The 17,257-nt window shown below is 39.8% G+C and overlaps 1 protein-coding gene across 2 annotated transcripts in view; it reads right to left on the bottom strand.

Annotated features, from left to right (window-relative positions):
- The window catches only part of lima1b (LIM domain and actin binding 1b), a 52,753-nt gene extending 39,242 nt beyond the window's left edge, over positions 1 to 13,511 (bottom strand). Inside the window, exon 1 of one of the 2 annotated variants that reach the window (XM_067431298.1) lies at positions 13,357 to 13,511. The gene's annotated coding sequence lies outside the window, so the exon portion shown is untranslated. Of the gene's footprint in view, positions 1 to 8,145; positions 8,492 to 13,356 lie in introns of those variants that run through there. The other variant, XM_067431299.1, reaches the window with a different exon arrangement.
- Between the last annotated feature and the right edge of the window lie 3,746 nt (positions 13,512 to 17,257).

The following is a 17,257-nucleotide window of genomic DNA, read 5'->3' on the forward strand; positions in this document are numbered from 1 at the left end:
GACTTCTGCCCGTAATGGGAAGGGGCGTGGCTTTAGGACGACCTGTGCTTGGCACTTCAGCCAATAAAAATACAGGAAACTACATTTGGCCATCTGACCAATCTAAGACCATTGCGTTTTTCGGAGGGATGGGCTTCAGAGAAGCAGGAAGTAGACAAGCCGTTCAAAGGACAGTGGAGACAGCGGTGTGGAATAAAGGGAGAATAGAAGAAAAATATGGCATAAAAAAAATTAAGACATGTTATACTGCGCCCCATAAACACGACCAAGACTAGAAAAAAAACACGGAACCGCCCCTTTAAGATAAATTAGGTAAAACTTATTTGGCTTGCTGTCTACTGATGAGAGGCTCGATAAAGCAGCTTCTCGAGCTCTGATATACCTGCACAGTGACTAAATATGATTATGTAGGGCAAGAAGATGACTAAGATGAAGGTGGTGGATGCTGGAACAGCTGAGAGAGGTAAGCAGATGTTTAAATACTCTGGCTGTTCCATTCTTGACAAGTGGCCACATACGCACTTAAATACAAAGGCCCATCCTCATATAAATGCGGGATTCACTCTCGAAATTGTGAAGACTGACACACTGTAAAAAAAGAAAAGTTGACATAACTTAAAAATCTATAAGGCAACTTGCTGCACAGCGTTTTTGAGTTTACTCAACTTTTACACAAAGTAGTTCAATTAACTCTATTAACTGAGGTCACATGTCTCCCAATTTAAGATCTTTTGTTCAGCTGATTGAGTTTTTATCATTTTTTTCATTTTATTTTGTGTTGAATTTTCACCATCATGGTGATTAGTGTTTTCTTCAGTTGGGCAGTTTGACGACCTTTTAATGATAGGGTTTCTTTGGCTGCTGAATAAGAATTAAATCATTGTGTATGGTTTAATTCACTGATTTTATGACTGAGTTTAATATGAGCAATATACGATTAACTTTGTTTTATTGTGGTGCTAGAAAAGATCCAGCACGGTTTTAATCAGAAAAGCTAAATAAGTTTTAAAACCAATAATACAGTAAGCACTTTGACCTCCTGTGAGATTTACTCAAGAATCAGCCTATGAATCTCAACAACGGTGACATGCTTCATGCCGCAATGCATGCTGGGAGCCATGGAGCCATTAACAGCAGCCATATCACCCTGCAGCCCAAGACTGGTTTCCCACTGAAGCTAAGCAGGGCTGAGCCTGGTCAGTACCTGGATGGGAGACCAACTGGGAAAACCAGGAGCTGCTGGTAGAGGTGTTAGTGAGGCCAGCAGGGGGCGCTCACCCTGTGGTCTGTGTGGGTCCTAACACCCCAGTATAGCGATGGGGACACTATACTGACAAAGAGCACCGTCTTTCGGATGAGACGTTAAACCGAGGTCCCGACTCTCTGTGGTCATTAAAAATGTCCTTCGATAAAGAGTAGGGGTGTAACCATTTGCCCATTGGCCCCTGTCCATCATGGCCTCCTAACAATCCCCCTCTCCTGATTGGCTTCATCACTCTGTCTCCTCTCCACCAATCAGCTGGTGTGTGGTGAGCGTTCTGGCGCAATATGGCTGCCGTCGCATCATCCAGGTGGTGCTGCACATTAGTGGTGGTTGAGGAGATTCCCCCTTCAATGTAAAGCGCTTTGAGTGCCTTGAAAAGCGCTATATAAATCGAACACATTATGGATGAGTTTTGCATGATGCACCCAGAATGCATTGTTAACTTGTTGCAACTTGCGTCTTTGTTAACTTACAATTAGGGCTGGGCGATATGGCCCAAAAAAATTATCACGATATAATTTTCCATATTAGTCGATATCGATAAATATCACGATAAATGTAAGATCTTTATTTCTTATAAGTTTAAAGGCATATTTTTCCTCCTGAGTGAAAGAGAAAACAGACCGTTAACTGTTGTTTTAAACTGTCCGTTATTGTCAAAACATGACACACACTTCCCAAACAGGTGAACAATTTACTAAAACTGAGGTAGATTTATTTATTAAAATCTTAATTGTGGTCAGCATTTTTTTACTCTACACTGTATATCAATAATATCATTACTAAATCGTGTAAGTAGTAAAACACTAAACATGCAAACGGGCAACAACAAAAAAAAAAGGTCCACTGTGCATCTCTCTCTCTCTCTCTCTCTCGCTTTTAGTGATTATAGTTCGGTAGCGTTAGCTTGTTGTAGTTAAGTCACCCACTACAGCTAACAAGGTAATAAGCCTTTGTGTGAATGTAGTTAATGTAGATTTACCGCTGTGTTGAGCTCAATGTTATATGGAAGAACTTCGAAGAAACACAATAATTTAATAATTAAATTCCGCTTGGTGAACCTATGATAAGCAGTCCACGTACATTGCTGTTTTATGTCGGATGGAAGTTGAGCGAACTAAATTGTCAGTAGCTGCGCTTCCATTACAGATTTGCGAAAAACTTTTGCGATATTTCTTAAATGTCAATAAAAAACTGTTGCGAAATGACAGCGTTTCCATAGCTGCAGTTATGCGACTAAAACATATTACTTTCCTCTCGCGATAGGTCATTCCAAAACGATGGCCCTTGGTAGGTTTGTACAGGTATATCCCATCCACCGCACTAGCCATTATTTTTATTGAAAGAAGACATATGTGTTATTCAAGCATTAATGGCAAGGAAAGCTCCTTAGGTTACTTAAGGTGTTGAGGTGTGTGTGTGTGTGTGTGTGTGTGTGTGTGTGTCAGATCTGCTTCAAGGTCTTCATGATAATGTAGCATTTCTGAGTTTAGACTCCAGTATTACTGTAATCCTATATTGTCTTTTATGAGTTTAATAAAGAACTCCGCCTCGTCTTCTCTCCAAACAAACCGTCATCAGTAAAGAATGATCGACTTTTACGCTCGCCAGGTTGACACATATAGAGAAGAGCGAAATGTTTGAATTTGCATGTTAACTCAAATTTTTTATTTTTTTTTATTTTTACCACTTTCGTTATTTTGGCTAGACATTTCGTTTGATGGGCATATGAACTGAATTTAGAAATGCTTTGGAAAAGAAAAAATGGCATTTAATAAACAAAAATTTTTTTTTGAAATGAAGACAGCGTTTGGAGTGAGTGCATGCAAAATAATTAGTGCCCTGAGTCCACAAATAAAAATAGACAGTTTATAGTTTATAATTATGTCTTGAACTCATCTGTATAGCTAAAAATGACAAGAGTATTGTGAATTGTTTCATCTCTCTTAAAGGAAGAAGGAAAAAATGAGAAAACGTTGGCGCTTTTATCGGCCGTGGGTTAAAGGAAACATAGCCTAACTACGAAACTAAATAGGTTACGTTCAGGCCTAAACATTAGCCTGTAATATTATTATTTTAATTTATATGTTGATTATGAAAAGTGAGCAGCATGCGCAAGAATCGCAATATGTTTGAGACCTGGGGAGTCACATGATTTTGATCACTTCCAGTTTTATTTTCTAGAAAGTCTTTTTTTAAAAAAAATATTTAGTTTTGTATAAATTGTATTTTTATTTTGATCGATGTTTCATAAATGAATTGCCTGTTTATTAAATAAGAAGCAAACTAAGATCGTCTGGAATGGATTGACGTGCGTAGCTGGCCTGTTTCCTCTGCCTTTGAGTAAGGCTGAAACTGCTCTTTCTGTTTAAACACATTTCTTGAATATATGTCTTAATTACAGTATATATAGCATCTAGTCCATATTAGGAGAAAATATATGTCCTTTTAACTACATTATCTTGTTTTTACGACACAATTGAGTGGAAAATATAATATATAAGCCCTATGTTGCAGCAATGCGTCTCCGCAACAGGTGACATGCAAATGCGAAAAAAACGTTTCCATTGCAGTTTTTATAAAAATGTCCTTTTTCGAATTGCCTGAAAAACCACCTCATGAGAGCGTAAAAACTTTTTTGCGTTATATGGGAGTTTTTGCGAAATTGCCGCGTTTCCATTGGGCGTATTTTCAAATCGCAATTTCAATTTGCGCATTTTGAAGGGTAATGGAAACGCGCCTAGTGATATCTGTGTCCTCCGAGCTGGTCGTGAGCCCAGAGTTTTCTTCACTATCTCTCATTTGTATCGCTCCACTTCACTCCGATCCTCCAAGCCTGTCCGCCACTGACTGTAAACAACAGCGCGTGCAGCGCCCAGAAGCCCGGTCTGCAATATGCATGCGCAGCATTACGCATACGTAAGCATTATATCGAGAATTTATCGAACTGTTGTTATCGTTTCATCGAAGAAAATTATATCGTGATAATTATCGTTATCGTTTGATCGCCGTGCCCTACTTGCAAATACAAACCGAATTTTAGATTCGTTTAATCGAACAATTGTTGAACCAACTTATTTTCACTGGTTAAGGCAACTTTTTTGTCCAGTTAACTAAAACATAATCATTAGTCTACATTTTTGTGAGTCGGATTTTTTACAGTGCAGTGATAAATATTTATGTATCAAAATCATTCCTGGCTGCATGTCAATATTCATGGATCACTGGATCTTTGATAAGTTGTAAGAAACACTACATCGAGTCCAAACTTTAGTTTAAACTGTTAACCGTTTGTTTTGCTCACGTTTTCCCCTCTTAACTCCAGTCATGCAGCCACTCAGCTGAGGGGGCGTTTTCTGGCGGGAAAGTGATGTCATTGCCCTCTATTTGGGGTCAAATCTGCCGACCCATTTTGCTAATGACTATGAAAGAGAAGGTGCCAAAATGGATGGAGTTGCTCACATTAATTTTGTTAATTCCCAAAGCACCAACACATAATTTGTGTCTGCCGCAGTTCACTTTCACGATTGCGTTCATATCAGCAGTGAAGTAAACCAGAGCTCACATGAACCGTACCCCACGCCACATTTAATATCCGGTTCATGATTTTAGGAAAACAGTGTTCACATCATCAATCGAACCCGTGATGCCCAAAACCACCCTCATTCAATCCCAAAATCTACTGTAATACAAGGGAACAAACACTGCATACTCGATGACTAAACTCCCCATAATGCTTAGTGAGGATCTTGCTGAATGGATTTCCACAAAGTCATCTGTGTGCACAAGGTGTTTTATTTACTCATGATGTTTATTGTATGAGTCTTTTGGACATTACTAAACACACTGGCAAGTAGCAACATGCCAAGCCTGTGTTCAAGGAGTTTTGAGTGTGTTCAAGCTGTTGTTCTGAGAGAAAACAAGTGCAGTACTCTACTATTGCAAGAGCTTTCTGCATGACCGATGCAGTAACTGCACTCTCAAAAAAAAAAAAAAAAAAGGTACAGTCGAGGTACAATTTTGTTCCTTGGGGAACAAAACATATAACTGTACCTTTAAAGGTACACAATTGGTCGTTAGGGTACAATTATAACATCGTTTTCCTCAGTTCGGTCCTAGTGAGCCGCTGTCCTGCAGAGTTTGGCTCCAACCCTGAAAGACGTGAAGCTCTTATTGAGAATTAACAGGTTTAGATACTGATGTTTCATTGAAAATGTTTGGTCACCATTATGGTGATCAGTGTTTCCTTTAGTTGGGCAGTTTGACTTGGATTTTTAAGTAAGTTTGTGGTTTTTGTTACAGTGTACAAAAAGAAGAAGAAGAAGAAGAAGAAGAAGAAGAAGAAGAAGAAGAAGAAGAAGAAGAAGAAGAAGAAGCAATAAACAAAATGTATCATGAAGATTAATATTTGACTCAACTCATCACTGAAAAGAAATAATGATAAAAATATTCACCAATGATACTTTCATGCTACAGATGTTCTGAATTTTGATTTTTAAAAACATTCGAAGGGGGGAAAGTTTAGACGCACACAGACATTAAGAATCTGCTTGAATCTCAACAATGGTGACATACTTAATGCTGCAATGCATGCTGGGAGCCATGAGTTTTATACTATGGTGGCTTAGAAGGGTTGGAGCTAAACTCTGGAGGACATCAAATCTCTAGGACCGAACTTGCCTACTCCTGACTTAGAGGTACAAAAATGTACTATTAAGGGTACCACCCCAGTGACGGCCACTTGTACCTTAAAAGGAACACATTTGTACGCTTTTTTTGACAGTGTGGGGCATTCTGGGTGATTGTTATAGCTTACTAGACAGACAAACAAAACATTTAGGCTGAAAACTTAAGGAGTTGAAACCATATGGTCATATAACAGCTAGGGCTGTCACTTTTTATTGGATATTCGAATATGCATTCGAACATGACGTGAAATCAAACTATAAATAAACTATCCGGTTTTTAAAGTGCCCCGTAACGCAATTTTTTACTGTCGGTGCGTTTACATGGAGCACTGTAATCGGTTTAAAAGTCCAATCTGAAGGAAAATGCTCCATATAAACACCTGTCGGAATCAAAATGCCCAAACTGAATGAAATTGTAACCGTTTTGAGATGGGTGGGATAAACCTTTTCATGAATCGATCAAATGAAACATTTCACCATGTAAACGACCTGACCGGATTACTTTTGAGTGTGCGTCGTATTTCATAAATGATGAAAAATTGCGTGATAACTTTATGAAGTCTCATCTCAGTGAGCTTTTATGAGTTTTTACGCATGCGCAGTGAGTTGAATTTGGCGTTTACTGACGTTTCAGTGTGGATACGAAACTTTTGGAAAACGTTAGAGTGGACGAAGAGCGTTTTAATCTATCCGGATTAATGTAGACGCAGCCTTGGTGACTATCCGACCTAGCACACATATTAGGCTATGTTTTAACTTTGTAAACAATCGAGAAAGACAACGCGTGTATCAGTATGTTAGATCAACATGATTCATCTTTATTTAATTTATACAGTGAGGATTATATTCAATGTTTACTTTATTCCATTTCTACCTAAAACAACTGTTAGATAGGCTACCTGAAAAACCGGAAAAGCTCTGTTTATTTTGTGTATCTTTGTTCTGCTGTATTTGTGTGCGCTGTTGCTTGTATTTTGATTATTGTTCTTATTTTCTTTATCTTTATTAGTCCCTCTCCCCCTAAACATAGCGTACAACACATAGCTATACCGAATCTGTGACCTGGAAAAAACTGAACCGTGAGAATTTTGAACCGTTAACTCACTCCCCAATAGTGCGAATGTCACTCATAACATAAAAACTTCCCAGTTTCCTTCTGAGCCGCAGCTGTGCGGGCCAGCGCTCCGACATGTGGTGCGGTTGCACTTTGGGTGACCTGATTTAGAGTCTCGACCCGAGGTCCTTTCCTGATCTCTCTTTCTCTTCTCCCATGATTTCCTGTCTGTCCTCCTACTGTCCTCTCTAAATAAAATATACCCCAAAATCTCCCTCACACCAAAAAAAATAAGCAAGCCAATAAATAATGGGAGTAGACGGATATCTGAAAAGATGCCTGTAGCTTATTTTGCTGAGCAGTTGTAAAATATCTTTACAAAAGGTGCAATCATTGCATATCAGAAAGTTAAAAAAGGTGGAAACTAAATTATTATAACTTGGCTTGTATTATATTTTGTATACTGACATTGTTGCCAAGAGAAACATAGTGCTGACACAGCCAGTGCATAGCGAATATGATGCTGTAAACTAGGCTAAATATATTTATGAAAAACCAAGCCGATGTTAATTGCTTTCTCTTTTTGATTGCAAACTCGATTTTGTCTGAGATTCATTTGTTGTGGCTTCAAGGTACTACGATACCTTCTATATATTTAGCCGGACTGATGGGATGCAATAACACACACACACAAAATAATTTCCCTAAATTATTATAGGCAAAAACATAGATTTAGAAGATGGATTATGTGTTAAATTTTGTACAAAATTGTACATAATGTACTTTAAAAATGGGATGAATAGTTGCAAAGCAAACTGTTTTGTTATCCATGTATTATTCCTACTTATGGACTGATTCATTCATTGAGTGAACGGTAATGGTTTACATAATCACAGACACACCAACACATGGGCAGCGGATATTAACAGAGACTTTGACCTGAGAGGTGCGACTGACTGACTAACCCAAACCTCATATCAACGCAGATTCAAATGCATGTATATTTGATAATAAATATTAATAGTTTTCAGAACAACAAATATGAGAAAACAGGATTAATGCATAGAAAATGCATAAAAAACAGAATATGTGCATGCAATTTTCTTTCACCAACATGAAAGTGATTCATCTAAATTTACCTTGTAGTGTTTTGTCCTGCTGTTAATATCTGCAAGTGTCCTGATATTCTGTAGTCTGAACGTTTTCTTTGTGATTTTTTTTGTCTTTGATTCTATGTCTGACTTTCCTGGCTTCACAGCGGTGAAAATACTTTCCAGTCTCACTCACTTGCTCAGTCTGAAAACGATGGCCAAGAAAAGCATCAAATAAAAGTCCAGCAAAAAAGAAAAGTAATTTTTATCATCACAAAACCAATCAGAGAAAAAGACAAAAAAGGGTATTTTATTTTGACTCGATGATTATAAACAGAATAATAAATTATTTAGTCTCAAACAATCTGTATATCAGCATATCAGATGGTCAAGTTTCCTGCAAATGTTGACCTTTGATCGTTCACTGATAAACACCCTCATTAATGATTGACATAACCAAAGCAAAGACCTAAACACTGAATCACCAAAACCACAACAACCAGAACACACAATTTGATGCCACTAATGTGCCAAAAAACAAAACATCCTAAAAATGAACTTCGCCGGACACTACTTGTGAAGCCACCAATAAACAATTAATGGACCCGTACATACATCTGTAGTTACATTTAAAGTACAATTGTGAATGTAGTTACAATGTAACTCTAAAGGGGTAGTTCATCCAAAACATGAAAATTCTGTCAATCTGTCATTCGCAGTGCTACAGTGTAATCATGCATTTATGTACTGTGTAATAATAATTAACTACATGTACTTAGCCTACTATACACTCACAAGATTATTAGGAACACACACTAATACTGTGTTTGACCCCCTTTCGCCTTCAGAACTGCCTTAATTCTTCGTGGCATTGATTCAACAAGCTGTTGAAAGCATTCTTTAGAAATGTTGGCCCATATTGATAGGAGAGCATCTTGCAGATGGAGATTTGTGGGATGCACATCCAGGGCACGAAGCTCCCGTTCCACCACATCCCAAAGATACTCTATTGGGTTAAGATCTGGTGACTGTGGCGGCCATTTTAGTACAGTCAACTCATTTTCATGTTCAAGAAACCAATTTGAAATGATTTGAGCTTTGTGACATGGTGCATTATCCTGCTGGAAGTAGCCATCAGAGGATGGGGACATGGTGGTCATAAAGGGATGGACATGGTCAGAAACAATGCTCAGGTAGGCCGTGGCATTTAAACGATGCCCAACTGGCACTAAGGGGCCTAAAGTGTGCCAAGAAAACATCCCCCACACCATTACACCACCACCACCAGCCTGCACAGTGCTAACAAGGCATGATGGATCCATGTTCTCATCCTGTTCATGCCAAATTCTGACTCTACCATCTGAATGTCTCAACAGAAATTGAGACTCATCAGACCAGGCAACATTTTTCCAGGCTTTGTAGCAAATTGTCGCCTCTTTTTCCTATTTGTAGTGGAGATGAGTGGTACCCGGCGGGGTCTTCTGCTGTTGTAGCCCAAGGTTGTGCGTGTTGTGGCGTCACAAATGCTTTGCTGCATACCTCGGTTGTAACGAGTGGTTATTTCAGTCAAAGTTGCTCTTCTATCAGCTTGAATCAGTCGGCCCATTCTCTTCTGACCTCGAGCATCAACAAGGCATTTTCTCCCACAGGACTGCCGCATACTGGATGTTCTTCCCTTTTCACACCATTCTTTGTAAACCCTATAATGGTTGTGTGTGAAAATCCCAGTAACTGAGCAGATTGTGAAATACTCAGACCGGCCCGCCTGGCACCAACAACCATGCCACGCTCACAATGGCTTAAATCACATTTTTTTCCGATTCTGACATTCAGTTTGGAGTTCAGAAGATTGTCTTGACATTAATTGCATAATTGCATTAATGAGAAATTGAACAGGTGTTTCTAATAATCCTTTAGGGGAGTGTATGTCTAGGATTGTGGTTTGGTTTAGGGTAAGTTGCATGTAATTTTGCATAATTCATAGTTATTACTACAGTAACTACATTTGTAACAATGACACTGTAAAATAAAGTGCTCCAGTTGTTCCAAACCCATAAGACTCACGTGCATCTTTGAAACACAAATAAGAAGACTTGGATTAAACCACTCGTTTATATTTATGATGTCTTTTTGTACTTTGCGGTTGCATGGATTTTAAACGGATGAACAAAAATGATGCAAATATTAAAAATAGCGGTAACACTTTATTTTGCAGTGTCGTTGATACATGTTACGGAGTTACTGTAGTAATAACTATAATTTATTGATAAATATGCAGCTAAACCAAAGCCCTAGTAAGTATGTAGTTACTTAATATTACTCAGTACCTAAATGTATAATTACACTGTAACAAAGACACATTAAAATAAACATGTCCAACCAATACGTCTATAGGTCGTTTGTCACTTCCTTGAAATCTGACCCATGGGAGCGTTTACTAAAGTTGTGCTCCTATCGACAATATTTTAATTCATGAAATATGACCCATAAGAGCATTTTCTAAAGATGTGCTCCTATAGACAACGGGGCACTTTCATTTTAAAGCATTTTTATTTTTTTATCTGCGTAATATTTCAGGTTTTGCATTGGTCAGTTGGTAAAGCATTGCACTATACAACAATGACATGTGATCATGCGATCGTGAGTTCGATCCTAGGGAACACACACACATGCTCATAAAGTGTGTATGCACTATAAATCACTGGGTAGGTTTAGGGATGGGTGAAGTTGTAAATAATAATAATTAAAAAAAAAAATTCTAAATGGAAATATGACAAATGGTGGTAAAAAGTCCACGCATTGTGATTGGTAACAACAGTCATACGTCATTTCATGACATCACGTAACACAACACTGTCATTTTTTTAGGCCAGCTAGAGGGCGCATGACTTTAAAACGTAAATATAGGTTGTAATAAGGTGCTAGAAAAACGACCTATAGAGCCGTATTTTTTTTTTTGGAGGACAGTTTGGTTCCGAAGGTGCACAGACATCTTCTGTTTTCATCGACATAAACTATCCCTTAAATCTACCCTTAAAGCTACTCCTACCTTTAAACGTACTTTTCCCAAAGTCAATAACAGCAAATGTACACAATAAGTAGTCTACATTTTATAACATGTTTAATCATTAAATGTAAGTAGTAGCTAAAGACATCTACACTCTTAACCCGAATATGTTGGCAAAACTAAACTAAAATTGAGGCAATCAGTTGCATCACATTTTTCAAGTTAAGAAATGTAAGATTTAAGTAAGCTGAACTTGCAGATTTATATTTTGTAATCATACATTTTAATTGCTCTGAATATTTGAGTAAGCTAATTCATACATTTAAGTTAACTTAAAATTGTTATATTTTCAGTTGTGGAAACTTGACGCTTTAACTAGCTAACTCAACAAATGCTACCTTGCTAATTGGTTACACAATGCTTTGGTAGCATTAGCTGAACGAGGACAGAAATATAATAGATTTAACATAAATCTGTTCTCAAACTAAGCTCATGCTCCACTCGTCACATGATGGAAACTGACACAAAAAACCACCCAACCCAATCTTCTAAACTAGTATAACAAAACATTAAACACATACTAAACCCCCACTTAACATTAATCTTGCAGACACACACACAAAAAAAAAAAACACACAACATAAGACTTAATCTTGGCATTTACTGTCCCTTTTGAGTGTCATGGCAAAGCATGCTGGGAAATGGAAATCCCAGCCCAGTTGCAGTTAAATTTAAGTTAGTCTAAATTAAAGGAAACAAGTTCATAAAACTCAAAACAATGAAACATTTCAAATGTTATTAAAATGTGTCAGCTTTGAGAACTCAAAAGAAAAAGAAAGTTCTAAATACTCATAAAAGTTTATTTGTTTGAACTAATTTGTTTAATTTGAGTTGGCTCTAAGCAAACCAATTCATTATTTTACAGAGTTTTATTGGATCTAATTAACTGATGTTTTAAAGATGATAGTAAAGCTGATAATAGACGGTCATGCAACAGCTGTCCGATAATTTTTTTAATGTTTTGAATATTCTACACACACAAAAAAATTCTATGATTTCAGACACAAATATAATTTGGTTTACAAACCAATAATTTGTTAGAGCATTTGATTGCGATAAAACAAAAACAAAAATGTGTACTTGTACTCAGTGGTGGAGGAAGTACTGAATCTCAGTACTTAAGTAAAAGTACAAGTAACCAGAAATATATTTACTTTAGTAAAAGTAGAAGTACTACAACGACAACCCTACTTAAGTAAAAAGTAAAAAGTACCTGATTTTAAATGTACTTTAAGTATTAAAAGTAAAAGTACTTGCATAAAAATGTATTCTCTTAATGTCTAATTCTAATAATTAAAAAGAAGAAAACTGTATGAGCGGTGGCATTTTAATTTAGTTAGTTTTGGGTTAATGTAATTGTTCTTACCAGCTGTTGCCCAGTTTACATTCTGACTTACAATTCTGGTGTGAGCGGAGCTGGTTTGTTTCCATTTCTCCTCTCAACAGCGCAACCGTCAATTCATTAGCTAATAACGTACATTATATATTATTATCCGGGCAAGCCTTAATCTCGAGCCCTGAAACTGATCAGAAAATGTAACGAAACGTTGTAGAAATGTAGTGGAGTATAAAGTATAATAATTGCTGCAAAATGTAACGAAGTAAAAGTAAAAAGTATGCACTATTTATTCTACTTAAGTAAAGTATAGATACGTGAAAAATGTACTTAAGTAAAGTAACGAAGTATTTGTACTTCATTACATTCCACCACTGCTTGTACTTGATGTGAATGTGAAAGTGAAATAACCTTGGTAAAATCATTGATATGATCTTATGATGTGCATTTATATATGCAGTTTAATATGTTGTGCAAATTTGCATAAAAATAGTCATATCTAGACAATATTTTGAAAACAATAGCCTTTTTGGCTTGTCAAAACGTGCAGGATTGACATTTACAGACATCAAGATATGACATGTCACTCTGAACACAAAGACTTCCTTCTTCCTAAGGCGGTCTGGTGGTCAAACTGGATCTTCACCGGACTAGGTGAGCGCCGGCTAACAAAACAGCTTCTAAACTCCCTCTTTAATCGCCTCATCTGCTTGTTAAATGCTAAATGATGTACTTGAACCAAAAGTATAATCTAACAAATGTGTAAATTTAGCAGTTGCTGCTTCTTTCATTCTTGAAATACACAAATTTGAGAAGCTCACCCACATTCATCACAGGTCAATGAGGAGAAACCCACCTCTATAATTCAAAAGCAGATCCTCCTATCTTCAAAGGTTTTGGACTTCAGTGTATTTTCTTAATCCAGCAAGAAAGTTTCGATTATGAATAATAAGTACAGAATTTCAATGTGTCACCTGACTCTGGAGAAAACTCTGTGATATGTGACACTCCTTGTGCTTGTGTAGGAGTTTGTCCCATGTGACTTTACAAAGGGCGGAGTGTGGAGAAACGTCCACTAGGACTGGTGGAACTGTCATCATGTGACGACACGCACCAGTGAACCCAGGCATTGTATGTCACCTGGCAGGTGTGTTTTGAATGTGTGTGTGTGTGTGCACACTTCTGCTATTCCTGCGTATCTACTTTCCTGTTGTTCTTGGCAAATGAGTTAACTGAACAAGTCAAGTCAAACAGTAGCTTCAGAGATGACTGACTCTTTCTGTGTGAAGTGCACACGTTTACACAGTGCGAGTAAAGGGCTGAAATGCACAGTGGCCTTTTGTTGCTTTAAAGTCAATGTGTTAAGCTCACCAAGAAACAAAAACTAAAAGCATCCAGTGCTCTTAGAACTTATGTCAGAATACACCTCCCCATTTAGTTAATGTTTCATCACTAATCTGGCTTCTGTAGTGCGGTTTTTGCTCAAATCCATCATTCAAACTACTCTAAAAAATAATTCAGTGGCTTAGTTAATATCACAGTAAACATTATTAACTTAATAAAATCTCTAAATATAAGTTACTTGTTGTTTTGAGTTGAACATACTAAAATAATTGACTAAAAATCCAACGGTTAATGTTGCCTAAAATTTACAATAATAATTATGTTTTCTTGACTGAAAGAATTTAGTATTTGAATAACCAAATATTTATTTAAAATATACTTAATATATTTGTGACATTTTTATTGAAATATTTGAGAATGAAGAATTAAATCGATCTGTTTCAAGAACCACAAATATTACTTAATTCAAATCAAGATAATTAATATTTAATACAGAGCGTGAGTCATTTCAGGCTCAAGAAACAGCGCTGATTCACCGGAAATTGATAACAGACCGGCTGATTACACTTGAATTACTTTTAAATGTTAAATTTTTACTTCTAAAATGTTTGTTACATGAGCATGTTTTGTTGGCATCTGTGACGTCTCCAGAACCAGCGAGGGACCACGGGTTAATGGACTTCTGGTTGGCATCTGTGACGTCTCCAGAACCAGCGAGGGACCACGGGTTAATGGACTTCTGGTTGGCATCTGTGACGTCTCCAGAACCAGCGAGGGACCACGGGTTAAAAGACTTCTGGTTGGCATCTGTGATGTCTCCAGAACCAGCGAGGGACCACGGGTTAATGGACTTCTGGTTGGCATCTGTGACGTCTCCAGAACCAGCGAGGGACCACGGGTTAATGGACTTCTGGTTGGCATCTGTGACGTCTCCAGAACCAGCGAGGGACCACGGGTTAATAGACTTCTGGTTGGCATCTGCGACGTCTCCAGAACCAGCGAGGGACCACGGGTTAATGGACTTCTGGTTGGCATCTGTGACGTCTCCAGAACCAGCGAGGGACCACGGGTTAATGGACTTCTGGTTGGCATCTGTGACGTCTCCAGAACCAGCGAGGGACCACGGGTTAATGGACTTCTGGTTGGCATCTGTGACGTCTCCAGAACCAGCGAGGGACCACGGGTTAATAGACTTCTGGTTGGCATCTGTGATGTCTCCAGAACCAGCAAGGGACCACGGGTTAATGGACTTCTGGTTGGCATCTGTGACGTCTCCAGAACCAGCGAGGGACCACGGGTTAATAGACTTCTGGTTGGCATCTGTGATGTCTCCAGAACCAGCGAGGGACCACGGGTTAATGGACTTCTGGTTGGCATCTGTGACGTCTCCAGAACCAGCGAGGGACCACGGGTTAATAGACTTCTGGTTGGCATCTGTGATGTCTCCAGAACCAGCAAGGGACCACGGGTTAATGGACTTCTGGTTGGCATCTGTGATGTCTCCAGAACCAGCGAGGGACCACGGGTTAATGGACTTCTGGTTGGCATCTGTGACGTCTCCAGAACCAGCGAGGGACCACTGGTTAATAGACTTCTGGTTGGCATCTGTGACGTCTCCAGAACCAGCGAGGGACCACTGGTTAATAGACTTCTGGTTGGCATCTGTGACGTCTCCAGAACCAGCGAGGGACCACGGGTTAATAGACTTCTGGTTGGCATCTGTGATGTCTCCAGAACCAGCGAGGGACCACGGGTTAATGGACTTCTGGTTGGCATCTGTGATGTCTCCAGAACCAGCGAGGGACCACGGGTTAATAGACTTCTGGTTGGCATCTGTGACGTCTCCAGAACCAGCGAGGGACCACGGGTTAATAGACTTCTGGTTGGCATCTGTGACGTCTCCAGAACCAGCGAGGGACCACGGGTTAATAGACTTCTGGTTGGCATCTGTGACGTCTCCAGAACCAGCGAGGGACCACGGGTTAATAGACTTCTGGTTGGCATCTGTGATGTCTCCAAAACCAGCGAGGGACCACGGGTTAATGGACTTCTGGTTGGCATCTGTGACGTCTCCAGAACCAGCGAGGGACCACGGGTTAATAGACTTCTGGTTGGCATCTGTGATGTCTCCAGAACCAGCGAGGGACCACGGGTTAATAGACTTCTGGTTGGCATCTGTGATATCTCCAGAACCAGCGAGGGACCACGGGTTAATGGACTTCTGGTTGGCATCTGTGACGTCTCCAGAACCAGCGAGGGACCACGGGTTAATAGACTTCTGGTTGGCATCTGTGATATCTCCAGAACCAGCGAGGGACCACGGGTTAATAGACTTCTGGTTGGCATCTGCGACGTCTCCAGAACCAGCGAGGGACCACGGGTTAATAGACTTCTGGTTGGCATCTGCGACGTCTCCAGAACCAGCGAGGGACCACGGGTTAATAGACTTCTGGTTGGCATCTGCGACGTCTCCAGAACCAGCGAGGGACCACGGGTTAATAGACTTCTGGTTGGCATCTGCGACGTCTCCAGAACAAGCGAGGGACCACGGGTTAATAGACTTCTGGTTGGCATCTGCGACGTCTCCAGAACAAGCGAGGGACCACGGGTTAATAGACTTCTGGTTGGCATCTGCGACGTCTCCAGAACCAGCGAGGGACCACGGGTTAATAGACTTCTGGTTGGCATCTGCGACGTCTCCAGAACAAGCGAGGGACCACGGGTTAATAGACTTCTGGTTGGCATCTGCGACGTCTCCAGAACCAGCGAGGGACCACGGGTTAATGGACTTCTGGTTGGCATCTGTGACGTCTCCAGAACCAGCGAGGGACCACGGGTTAATGGACTTCTGGTTGGCATCTGTGACGTCTCCAGAACCAGCGAGGGACCACGGGTTAATGGACTTCTGGTTGGCATCTGTGAATTCCCCAGAACCAGCGAGGGACCACGGGTTAATGGACTTCTGGTTGGCATCTGTGACGTCTCCAGAACCAGCGAGGGACCACGGGTTAATAGACTTCTGGTTGGCATCTGCGACATCTCCAGAACCAGCGAGGGACCACGGGTTAATAGACTTCTGGTTGGCATCTGTGACGTCTCCAGAACCAGCGAGGGACCACGGGTTAATGGACTTCTGGTTGGCATCTGTGATGTCTCCAGAACCAGCGAGGGACCACGGGTTAATGGACTTCTGGTTGGCATCTGTGACGTCTCCAGAACCAGCGAGGGACCACGGGTTAATAGACTTCTGGTTGGCATCTGTGATGTCTCCAGAACCAGCGAGGGACCACGGGTTAATAGACTTCTGGTTGGCATCTGTGATATCTCCAGAACCAGCGAGGGACCACGGGTTAATAGACTTCTGGTTGGCATCTGTGATATCTCCAGAACCAGCGAGGGACCACGGGTTAATA

This window comes from Pseudorasbora parva, chromosome 22, assembly GCF_024679245.1.
Source record: "Pseudorasbora parva isolate DD20220531a chromosome 22, ASM2467924v1, whole genome shotgun sequence".
Lineage (NCBI taxonomy): Eukaryota > Metazoa > Chordata > Actinopteri > Cypriniformes > Gobionidae > Pseudorasbora > Pseudorasbora parva.